We start from the raw sequence: 12,429 nt of genomic DNA on the forward strand, positions 1-12,429 counted from the left end.
GCTACCCTATTCTTGTTATTACATACTTATTTTTGACTGCAAATGTAGATATAATGCATTACTTAATGCCAATTAACATTCATGGTAATTATACTATTTTATATGCTACTCTATTCTTATTATTAAGTGCTTATTATTAAATTATATTTATATATCATATTCTTTGCTACTCTATTCTTATTATTACATATTTATGTTTGTCGGCAAATGTAAATATCATGCATTACTTAATACTAATTATTTTTATAGTAATAGAGTTATATTATTTTTCTATGCTACTCTATACTTGTTATTTCATACTTATTTTTGTCTGTAAAAGTAAATATAATAACTTAGTTAATGCCAATAAATTACAATAGTAATTAAAGTTATATTATTTTCTATGTTACTCTATTCTTGTTATTACATACTTGCTTTTGTCTGCAAATGAATATCTAATGCCTTAATTAATGCCATTTTTTGTAATTTTAGTTACCGGTATATTATTTTCTATGCTACTCTAGTTTGTGATTCGTGGTGTGGGACAGTAGTCACATCCTAGTTCATGAACCATGGGCAACAGTTAAGTGACCTAGTAAGTGGTCCTGAGAGTTGTGGTGCCAGTTGCTATGGAATGGGGGTGGGCATGTTTTGAGTAACAGTCCCTCTTGTGCTCAGGTGGTTAGGATTATACAATCCAATGGATGTGCCTAACCCATTAGAGGAGAGATCCTCACTGGGACAAGTAAGGGTAGCATCCTGCTTCACAGATTCACAGGTATCTCACTGATCAGTATACCAGACAAGCTGTTCACTGGGTTTCTGGAAGGGAGGGCATGATAAGTAATTGACAGTATGTTGGATGAAAACCAGTGCAGTTTCAGACCATGGAGGGGCTGTCAGGATCAGATTTTCAGTGAGGGCCAGGTAATTGAAAATGCTTTGAGAGGAATAGACAGTTATGCTAATGTTGCATAGATCTAGAGAGGCATATGACAGAGTACCGAGGATAAAAAGATGATTGCCGTACTGGGCCATTTATGTTGACGATTGGGCTGCAGTGAGACCTGATGGTAGAATGAGTTCTTGGTTCAAAGTACTTACAGGGGTTATATAAGGCTGTACTCTTTCACCTTTATTGTTGATAGTTTTCATGGATCATCTGCTGAAAAGTATTAAGTGGCAGGGAGGATTAAGTTTGGTGGAAATGTTGTAAGCAGTGTGCCCTATACCGACAATTTGGTCTTAATGGCAGATTGTGCTGAAAGCCTGCAGTCTAAGATACTGGAACTTGAAAATAGGTGCAATGAGAATGCCATAGAAATTAGCCTTTCCGAGACTAAAACATGTCAGTAGGTGAGAAATTTTAGAGAATTTATAGTCAGAATGCAGATGCAAGGCTGGAACAGGTAGATAATTTAAAGTATTTAGGATGTGTATTCTCCCAGGATGGTAGTATAGTAAGAGAGATTGAATCAGGGTGCAGCGAAGCTAATGGAGTAAGATCGCAGTTGCGATCAACAGTATTCTCGAAGAAGGAAGTCAGCTCCCGGGCGAAAGTGTTTTATATTGGTCTGTTTTCAGACCAACTTTGCTTTACGGAAATGAAAGCTGGGTGGACACTGGATATCTCATTAATAAGTTGGAAGTAACAGACATGAAAGTAATTAGAATGATTGCTAGTACAAACGGTTGGGGACAATGGCAGGAGGGTCCTCTGAATTGAGGAGATAAGCTAGGAATGAACGCGGTGGATGAAACTGTACATATATCGTATAAGGCAAATGGAGGACAGGTTATGTAGGAGAATAATGAACTCTGTTATCGGCGGTAAGAGTAGTAGAGGGAGACCAAGATGATAATGGTTAGACTCAATTTCTAACAATTTATAGATAAGAGGTATAGAACCAAACGAGGCCACAGAAATAGTTACAAACAGATGATTTTGGCAGCGGTTAGTAAATTCACAGACGCTTGCAGACTGAACGCTGAAAGGCATAATAGTCTATAATGAAATGAAATGGCTTTTAGTGCCGGGAGTGTCCGAGGACATGTTCGGCTCGCCAGGTGCAGGTCTTTCGGTTTGACACCCGTAGGTGACCTGCGCGTCGTGATGAGGATGAAATGATGATGAAGACGACACATACACCCAGCCCCAGTGCCAGTGAAATTAACCAATGATGGTTAAAATTCCCGACCATGTCGGAAATCGAACCCGGGACCCCTGTGACCAAAGGCCAGCACGCTAACCATTTAGCTATGGAACCGGACAGTCTATAATGAAGATGTACGTATGCTGTATTCTTATCGTTATTACACTAGGTAGTCTTGCTTATAAAGTTAATCATAAAACAATGAATTATGTCTACATTCTTAATGTATTGACAATGTTATTCCGAATCCCTCCAGCATCTCTATCGTCGTCGTCATCATCGTCATCGTCCTCAATATCGCCTATTTCCCGCTGAGGCAAGGCCCTTTCCACAACAATGTCCATGGCATTCTCTTCCAATACAGCGTCACTTAAACATATGTTATGAAGAACGCAAGCGTTTCTTATTAAATGTACAATGTACATCCCTTAATTTGACGTGATAGAGGTGCCTGAATTTTTGTTTTAATGTTCCAAACAATGCTGTACAATGTATCGATTGCTTGCTAATTTAACGTTATAGTTCACTTGTCTCCTTGTTAATTGTCCTCTGTCTCTGAAAGGGGTCAACAAATTTTTCCTGAGTGGGTATCCACTATCCCCAAGAAGAAAATAACGCCCACATTTTTCTTCAAAAGTATTTGAAAGTGGAGAGTTTCTGAACAGCCTGCTGTCGCGTACAGAGCCCGGCTAACCAACAAATAGATCTATAATTTTTCTTGTACGGTCACAGACCGCATGCGTCTGAAAACAAAAATGCTACCATGAAACGTCTAATAAGAAGAGGTATACATTTGAATAAAGTTCCATTGGTAGTTTTTGAGTAAAAGGTAGATGTTAAGAACAATTAAGTTTTTAGAAACTAAATTAAACAATGATATTTGCAAAATTCTGAAAAGATATAACGTACCAAATGACCTGTAAAATTTCATAACTACATTTAATAGTTTAGAAGATATTTAACAAAGAAACCATGTAAGGAGACGTATGGCTACCTAATAAGGTAATATCACCATGCATGGCTAAAAATAGCCACACGAAATTTTAAAAAACCATGCATGGAACACTAAATACCGGTACCTCTATAGAATAAAAGCCTTTCCTATTTAGATAGGAATCTGGGTCATTTCCTGATTTGTCAATTTTTATGTGAGAGCTATCGATGGCCCCAATAACACCTGGAAACCCTCTTTCTCTGAAATGTAGTTCACTATCCCTTTTTTCAACTTCTGTTGGGCAGATAGATTGCTCAAAAACAGAACAACTCTTTGGATCACCTTGTGTAAAGAGCTCATGGTAACATCAAATCTGTCAGCAACATCTCTAAAATTTGCAGTTTGATGTCCCATGAACCACAGAAATATGAGAATCTGAAATTAGCAATGCAAATGTATTATGCCAAGGATGAATAAAATACATGTATAGGCATTTTGCTGAGAAATGAATGCACAAAGTGTAGTCAATTATAAATTACCACTGCTAACCTGACTTAAAGCTGATACTTTTCCATACTGCCCATGGTGCCTTTTAAACAGAGGAGTTTGCTGAAACTGCTCAGCAATATTCTCAGCAACTGCTCGAGTGACCCGAAAATGTTCTAAAAGTGAATCATCTTCATACTAAGGGACTGTTGTTCTGAAAATATAAAGGTATAAGCAATAAGTCTATGGTCCTTTTCACCAGAATTTTATCATGGTGTAAACATATAAGATTAAGAAACTTTCTTTTGCAAATGGGGTATTTTCTTTACTTCCTGCTGGCATGACCTCATTCTACATTTGAATGAATGCACATATTTTTTGAAATGCTGGAAGATGTCCTCTGCTCAGCTGTTCCATTCTCTTTCCCCCCTTGCCACAAATGAATATTTCCCGCGGTTATCATGCCATTCGCGTAACCTTCTTTTAAACTAGTGATCAAACCTACCCCTATAAACACCTTCGGCCCTTAATCTATTTCCAATATCCTTTCAAGCACTTTCTCCTGTATATGCCAGGTACATACCCCCCAAACTCGCTCTCAACCTCCTTTCTGTCAAACTTTTCCTCCCAAGTTTCCTTAGCATGATACTAACACTGCTGGTCGTTCTGTGATCCCCATCACATACCTAACCTGCTTTCCTCTGTACCCACTCCAATTCTTTTACCAAAAATTCTTGATAAGGATTCCTTACCCGTGAAGCACACTCCAGTTGAGGTCTTACAAGTATTAAATATGCCATCTCTCTTATATCACTGCTTCTTACTTTTAATATCCGCATTACAATGTGCAGTGACCTAAATGCTTTATTGACTATATACCTCATATGTCCTCCCCTGGTGAGACTTATCACTGCCTAATGTGACCCCTAAGTATCTATAATTATCTTCAAAATTCACCTTCTCTCCCCCCATTTAGCAATTATGCACTATATTGCATGTCTTGTTCCCGAAACTAACTGCTTGAGTCCTTTCAACATTAATTTTCATCCCATTTTTTCTAATTCCAGATACTGTATGTATTTCGTCCAGATCCTCCTGCAATATTTTAAACTCATCTAAACAGTTCACTTTTTCTATATACAATTTGCGAGTTCAATCCTTCTTGTAGTCTACATTGTTCACAAAAATTACAAAAATGTAAAAGTGCCAGTTTACTGCCCTGTGATACACCCCTCCCCACTTTCTGAGGTTCTGTTAATGACCCATCTGCCTCCTATCCACTCCTATTTTTTCTAATTCTCTTGATAAGTATATCATGGTCTACTCTGTGAAAAGCTTTAGACAAGTCTATTGCTATATAATCCAACCGTTCACTCTTGTCTAAAATCTCTGACACACCCTGAGCGCCCCTGTCTCCTATTTTAGGTATGGAATTTTATATTTTACCCCTTCTGTGTTCTAATTTAGCTATATATATTTCTCCACACTGTCCCCCTGTCACTAGCTTACTCTCAAGGTTATCCTTCGCCTACTTTTCTTTTAACCTTATTTAATTTCCTTTGTATCAATTACACTTTCACCTTATTTCACACTCCTTTTCTAATTGTATTCCTTGTCACCCTTTTTAATCTCTTGACTCCCTATTGTAGTATGATGGGCCTTTATATTGCCAACAGTTTTAATCAGCACCTCCCCTCTTTCCCCTTCCAGAATTAAATTTTTGAGTCCTCCCCATAGCAATACAACATTTTTTCATCCAATTATCCTCTTGTTAAAATTTTTTGCAAAGTAAGATCCTATTGCTTCTGTGTCTGCCTTATCATACATCTTAACTATCCTCCTTTCTCTTTTATCTCCTCTTGCTTCAGTGTTTATTTCTAACAACAACAACAACAACAACAACAACAAAAACTAATACTACTACTACTATAATAATAATAATAATAATAATAATAATAATAATAATAATAATAATAATACCGAGCTCGATAGCTGCAGTCGCTTAAGTGCGGCCAGTATCCAGTATTCGGGAGACAGTAGGTTCGAACCCCACTGTCGGCAGCCCTGAAAATGGTTTTCCGTGGTTTCCCATTTTCACACCAGGCACATGCTGGGGCTGTACCTTAATTAAGGCCACGGCCGCTTCCTCCCCACTCCTAGCCCTTCCCTATCCCATCATCGCCATAAGACCTATCTGTGTCGGTGCGACGTAAAGCAACTAGCAAATAATAATAATAATAATAATAATAATAATAATAATAATAATAATAATAATAATAATAATAATAATAATAATAATAATAATAATAATAATATTTTGTTTACATCCCACTGACTAATTTTACGGTTTTCGGAGGCACCAAATTGCTGGAATGTAGTCCCGCAGGAGTCTGAGCCCCTCAGCCCAGCTAATTTCCAACATAACTGCGCTATGATCACTCATTCCTTCCGTTAGGTACCGGTACCTCTGTTTTATTAAAAATTTCTTCAGGTTTGACCAGGAATACATCCAGAAAGTTATTGCCCCTTGTATTTTCCTTTACCAGTTGGGTATATCCACCCTACCAGATCCACTTGTTTGCTAAAAAGTTGGTCATGTTTCTCAGAGTTTAAATCTCCTTCCCATACCACATCTTGCATATTTAGGTTACCACCAGTGACAATACTTCTACCACATTTCTCGGCCTCCATATTGTATTAAAACAATTCACTAATTTTACATCTCCCCTTTTCCCTAAAAATGTCCAGCCTACCCTTCCTGTGCTGTTGATGTGAAGTCTTAATAAGTTTACATAACATTTCATTTTCATTAAATTTTAATATTTAATGACTTGTGAAATTATTTATATCTAATAAGAAAACACCAGCACCCCTGCTTCCCCTATTCATCCTATAAATATTATACCCTTTGGAAACATCCCCTCAGCATCACAATTGGGCAATTCAGAAAGAAAATTCAAGGCAGGGTCCAACCCACATAACCAGAGCACCTTGCGCCTGAAAGTGGACAGACATAGTTGATTGGATATTCGACGATGGTGTAATCTGAGCAATCTGAGATCATATCTTGTTGGGACTTCCATAAACAGGTTCCAGGAAGGACATTCCAGGAAACATTAATGGTCAAGGCAAGTTTATTATCCGCACACTTTATCTTGGTGCATTTGTGTACGGGGGTGAGGAGTAAGGAGGGAGCTGTCCCGGTATCGATAGTGCTGCCTGGTGCTGCCAACTGAATGAAAATGAAATCTGAATTGAATCGAGAATATGATCGATCGATATGAAATTTCTAAACCGTTATCATCTTAAGCCAACAACTATGTCACATACACATTATATAACATTATAAAACATTTTCGATGCGAATCTTCTTCCTAGCATGAATTCTATACTTTGGCTTTGTTGTGTAAACAACAACAGTACTAGTACGTAAAGTGTACGCCAGATGTCGCACAACGATGCTTATGCGATTCATAGTTTGTGTTTCAAAGGTCGCCAGTACGAATCTCGAAGATCGCCGAGGTTGACCGATTCAGCAGTAGGGTGTAAATGCACCAAGATAAAGTGTGCGGATAAAATACATGTGAGGATTTACAGAAGGCATCATTTCTTAATTTTTTAAAGGTGCCGGTACCAGCCGTGGCCTTAATGAAATTGCAGCTTTGCATGGTGTGAAAATGGGAGACCACGAACAAACATCTTCAGGGCTGCCGGCAGTGGGGGTTCGAACCCACTAACTTCCGAATGCAAACTCACAGATGCCTGGCCGTAATCTGGCCGAAAACGAGACATTTATCACAGCTCAGCAAATCGCAATACTTGCCTGGAAAGGTACGGTACCTATATACTGATAATATGTTTGCATTAGGGTTAAAATATCGTTAAAAAGACAGCATCTTAGCAAAGTGAAAGTCATCTCCGTACAGGCCATGAAGGCCCTTGGAGTGGTGGAAGGTGAAGGCTTCCACTATCCGTAACCTCGGCTTCAACATTACAGGCCTAAACTAATTATAAAGCTTCAATTATTAGCTACCTAAATAATTCAGTATGTTCATCTCTAACTCATCCTCATCACTTAAGCTGTCCTCATAGAGGTCACTGTCACCATCTGAATCACCCATTTTCCTTAATTTCCAAAATCTCAGAAATGTAGGTTTATAGATGAAGTGCAGATCTAAGTGCGCAGATTGCGTTGCGAACTCGTTCCGAACTCTTTGGAACAAACCTTTTAGTGCGCATTACCAGAACGTCTAGTTCTCGCTCTAGACCGAGAATCGTTTTCACCGGTTCGGAACCGTTACGAATCAATTCCATATTATGTTGGATCAGCGAGCTGGGAGTTCACAACCGATTTTCATTTATGTTGGAACGCCCGTCGAGTTACCGCGCATGAGCAGACAGTTCAGAATCGATTCGGAATCGTGTTGGAACAAACCTTTAAACAAAGCCACGTGCTGTAAGCAAGAACATAATCCGCAACATGGGGAACATGTGGTCGTCTGAGCTAATAAGATTGCTTCGTTTTACAACATGGCATCAAACGTCAAGTAAAAAACTAGATCTGGATAAACTATACATATACTTAGGCATTTGGTGTTGATTCCACCATACGAGTACGAGTGCGAGCGTCGGCAAAAACAGAACTTTCCATTATATTTCATACTGATATGATCATGGCCCCGTTTTACACCAAGTCTTCAGTGAGGGTGGGGAATCCCCTGGCTCAAGGAACTTATTATTTTTATTATTATTATGATATTCTTTGAAATATGAGTAATGCGTTTATAGAAATATTTCCACCATAAATAGTATTTACTGCAAAAATGCATTACTTTAAAAAAATGTCGGTAGTTCATTTTTGGAGGCATTTTTTAAATTTCTGTGATTATTGGTTGGGTTTTAATGCCTTCTTGGAGGTTTTTTAAACTGAAATCGTTGGTAACCCTGTTCCTTTCCTCTGAAAATTCTTGGATACTTGATATTTGTGTTGAACTAGGCAATTCGAGGTTACCGGTACGTTCCGATGATGGATAGCCTAGGAATTCCGGTGTATATTTCCAGAATCGCAGAAGAAAGACAGAAATGGAGAAGGGATCATCCGGCTGGATTTGTGGCTAAACCACGGAAGAAAGTAGATGGGAATTTGACTCTACTGGAGTGGGACTGCTTGATACCTGGTCCAAAAGGTACCGCTTGGGAAAACGGATTATACCCATTAGAGATGACTTTCAGTGCTGATTACCCATCATCCCCACCGAAATGTAAATTTCGTCCACCGATATTCCACCCGAATGTGTTCGAAGACGGAAGTATTTGTCTATCGCTGTTGAATGAATATAGAGGCTGGAGTCCATCATACAGTTTCAAAGACATTCTAGTGGGGATACAGTTTCTGCTAACTGAACCTAACGCTGATGATCCGGCAAATGCAGAAGCTGCTAACTTATACTCCGAAAATAGAAATGAATTCGACGACAAAGTGCGTAAATTTGCTAGGGCTATGGCTCCAGATCCTAAATTCATTTAAATTGGTGCGGTACGTATTGACAAATTTTTCTTTGCCTTTTTTCCTATAATTTAATTATACACTGATGGGCTCATTTGAACTACAGTAGCCTATGTCTGTTTTGTAGCAGGATGACTTTCCTGACAAATATATGTGGAGGTACCGGTACCTACTCACTATAACACAGCATTTCTGTTGTGTCACTAATGTGTTTAGTTTATGTGAATTATGTGCTGCTTTATTATATTTTTCCATTTCTTTTTGTAACTTTTTTTACCATTAAGTTATTTCTTTTCATGTGTCTTGATTTTCCACCTTTATCTTCTTGTGGCTTTAACTGATGATATTCATGCAATAAATATAAGTAGATAAGCCTATCACTAAGTACCAGTACATTCCAGCAAAATTTGATGGCCAGCCCTTTGTAAATAATACCTTCACATCATCTGTGAGATTAGGATCAGTTTCAGTTTTGTTTGATATCATTATTGAGAATTACTGCAAAACTTCTCAATAAGTTAACTGAAGTCGGTTTGTTTCTGAAGCTTTGGGGTAGTTTTCTTGATCAATGGGCTAAAATTTCTTCTAAATGACTAATTGTGATGAACATGCAACATATTCTCCAGATAAAGTGAACATGGACTGTAAAAGTTTGTGGCACTGTTCATATCTCTTTTCTAAACTTACCATATAATGATTATGCATTAGTTCTGAGGGTGCACCTCACACGATGCCCAAGTTCATTACAAAATGAAATGATGTAAGAAGTTTGTGTAATCCTTCATATTTTGTTCTAACTAACTAACGAACTAACTAACAATGCTATCATTCCCCACCCTGAAGGGGTGGGGCGGGCCACCTAGAGGGTAACGCCCTTTCTCTGGCCAAGAGATGCGGGGAGGTTGGGGAGATGTGACGGAAGAAGGAGGTGGGTAAAGGATGTGATTATGTAGGAGATGGGAGGGGAATTGTGCCTATGCCTAAGTATGAATGGATAAGTTAAGGAGATGAGGTTAAGGGTTTACAGATTTACAAATGGTAAGTACAACGATGTGATTACAAAATCAAGATACAAGGTATGCATGAAAGAAGATGTGAAATGCAAGGGAGGAAGTGGAGTTTAGAAGGAAGTGCCGGGGTAGTTGTGTAAAGTAAGAAGATGGAGGGAAGCGGTTAAATGGTTAAGAGAAGCAGTGAGGAGACGGAGGAGGTCAAATGTTGGAAGGGGAGAAGGGAGGAAGCCGTTGGGAGGAGGGGGTGGGCATACTGGTGGAGGTGGAAAAATGGGAAGAGGAATTGGCCGGGGGTGACGATATGGACGATCTGAGCTCTGGCGACCAGGTGAAGGCAGGGAAAGAGAGGGCTCGACGCTATAAAAATGGCCATGGACATGGGCACCGGTGGCGATGAGCTGTTGAACTGCTTCGGATGTAGGCAGCTGGAGGCGTACCATAAAAGTTGGGCCGGAGGCGTTCCGGATCCAAATAGCTCGTCGGACGGGAACGCCGGCTGCACGGAGTTCTTGGAAGATGTCCCTGTCGGAGAAGTCTGGAGGGATTCCTTGGAGCACACAGCTGTACACGGCAGAAGTGGACGGTGAAGGCGGCTGGGTCGATGATGTCGGCCGGCGGGTTAGCAGGTACTTGCTGGAAGGCAGGGGGCGCAGAAATAGGGAGAGAGGACGACATAACAGGGGAGGGATGACAAGTGGTAACAGTGGTGATGGGAAGTGAGGAAGGGAGAAGGACGGATGGTATTGTGGTGGTAATTGTGGTGGTTGTCGGGATGGTGAGAGTTGAGGGCAGAATCATCGTCTGAAATGGAGACTCATTGACAGTTGGAACAAGGGTTGGGTTGGCAGAAAGCTGGTCTTCAATGTATGGAGGGGTTGGTACCACTGCATAGGTCCGACAGTGAATCGTTGCGCCCGAAGTGTAAAGACGTTGAAGGGCGGCCTCGTCGCTGAGATGAACCAGAATCAGTGAGGAAGGTGTAGAGGTGAGGCCATCAACCAGTCGATAGACATTGTGGACCGGAAGGCCAGCGGCACAAAGGTCGTCATCTTCAGGGATGGCAAGATCCACGCCGGGAATTATGCAAAAAGCCATGGTCGTGGGGAAGTCGACAGCCAACGAGGCGTCAACTGATTTGCTAATTGAGGTCGGCTGAGTAGCAGATATAGGTGAAGGCCACCCGGCCGAAAAAAGATTGCTGAAGAGAAAACGATGCCCATTTGTAGAGAGATGTGGTTTTGTGTCTTGTTTTTTTTTAAAAAAATCTCTTATTGTATCAGCCTTTGCTAGACTGAAGTGAGTGAAGAGCTGAGTAGCTGTCTCATACAGCTTTAGTAGTTTGAAACGTAGACAAAACCCACCGTTTTCATTTTATGGCCTAATGAACTTTCACATTCCAGTCATTCTCTCTGGGCTATTTGGTGAAAAGCTGTACTTGACTTAGGTCCTGTGACTCCTATATGGAGCATAGGGCACTGACAAACTTCCGCTACTGGACTCTACTTTGCACCATGATCTTGATCTCAGGCCAGGTCTTGCCTCCTTTCTCAATGCATTTCTCTTCTGTACTCCTCCTCCAAGTGTTCTTTGGTCTACCTCCTCTTCCTGCACCTTGCGGGTTTCATGCCAATGTTTGCCTGGCAATGTTTTTCGTATCACATTGTAGCGTGTGCCCAATTCACCTCCACTTCCTGTGGTGCACCTCGATGTCTGTGAGTGTTTCTTTATTTCTGCTCCACTGCTCTTCATTAGAAATGAACTGCAGCCACCACATCCTTAGGATGTTCCTCAGACTCCTGTTCAAAACAATCTGAGGGATCCTGGTCAGTCATTTATTTAACTTCCAGATTTTCCAACCATAGAGCAAGACAGACTTGACATTCATATTACAGATGCACAGTTTAGTGTTAGGCACCCTAGATCTCCAGATTGGCCTTAACATTGCAAATGCAATTTTATCTTTGTGAAATCTATTTCTAGTATCCTCCAGAGTTCTCCCATCCATGGTGACAATACTCCCCAGGCAGCAGAACTGTTCCAGCATTCTACTTCCTGGTTGTCCAGGAACAATTGTGCATTGTTGCAATTCTTAAATCATATCTCCTTGGTTTCCTTTGCATTAATCTTCAGTCCTACCTCTGCTGCTTCGATCATTCTGATTGGCTTCCATGTCTTTAAAGCTATTAAACAGCAAGCACAAGTCATCTGTAAAGTCTAAGTCCTCTAGCCTAGCTGTCAGTCCCCATTGTATGCCTGTCCATTGATTCATCGCCTTCCTCAACATCAGATCTAATACAATAAGAAATAGTATTGGTTATAACAGACAACCCTGCATTAACTGGGATGGGCTCTGGTAGC

General features: G+C 40.2%; 1 pseudogene; it reads left to right on the plus strand.

Moving 5' to 3' along the window:
• The first annotated feature begins 8,578 nt into the window (after window positions 1-8,578).
• On the plus strand, window positions 8,579-9,079 carry LOC136863772 (SUMO-conjugating enzyme UBC9 pseudogene; annotated as a pseudogene).
• The last annotated feature ends 3,350 nt before the right edge of the window (window positions 9,080-12,429 follow it).

This window comes from Anabrus simplex, chromosome 2 (assembly GCF_040414725.1).
Source record: "Anabrus simplex isolate iqAnaSimp1 chromosome 2, ASM4041472v1, whole genome shotgun sequence".
NCBI lineage: Eukaryota > Metazoa > Arthropoda > Insecta > Orthoptera > Tettigoniidae > Anabrus > Anabrus simplex.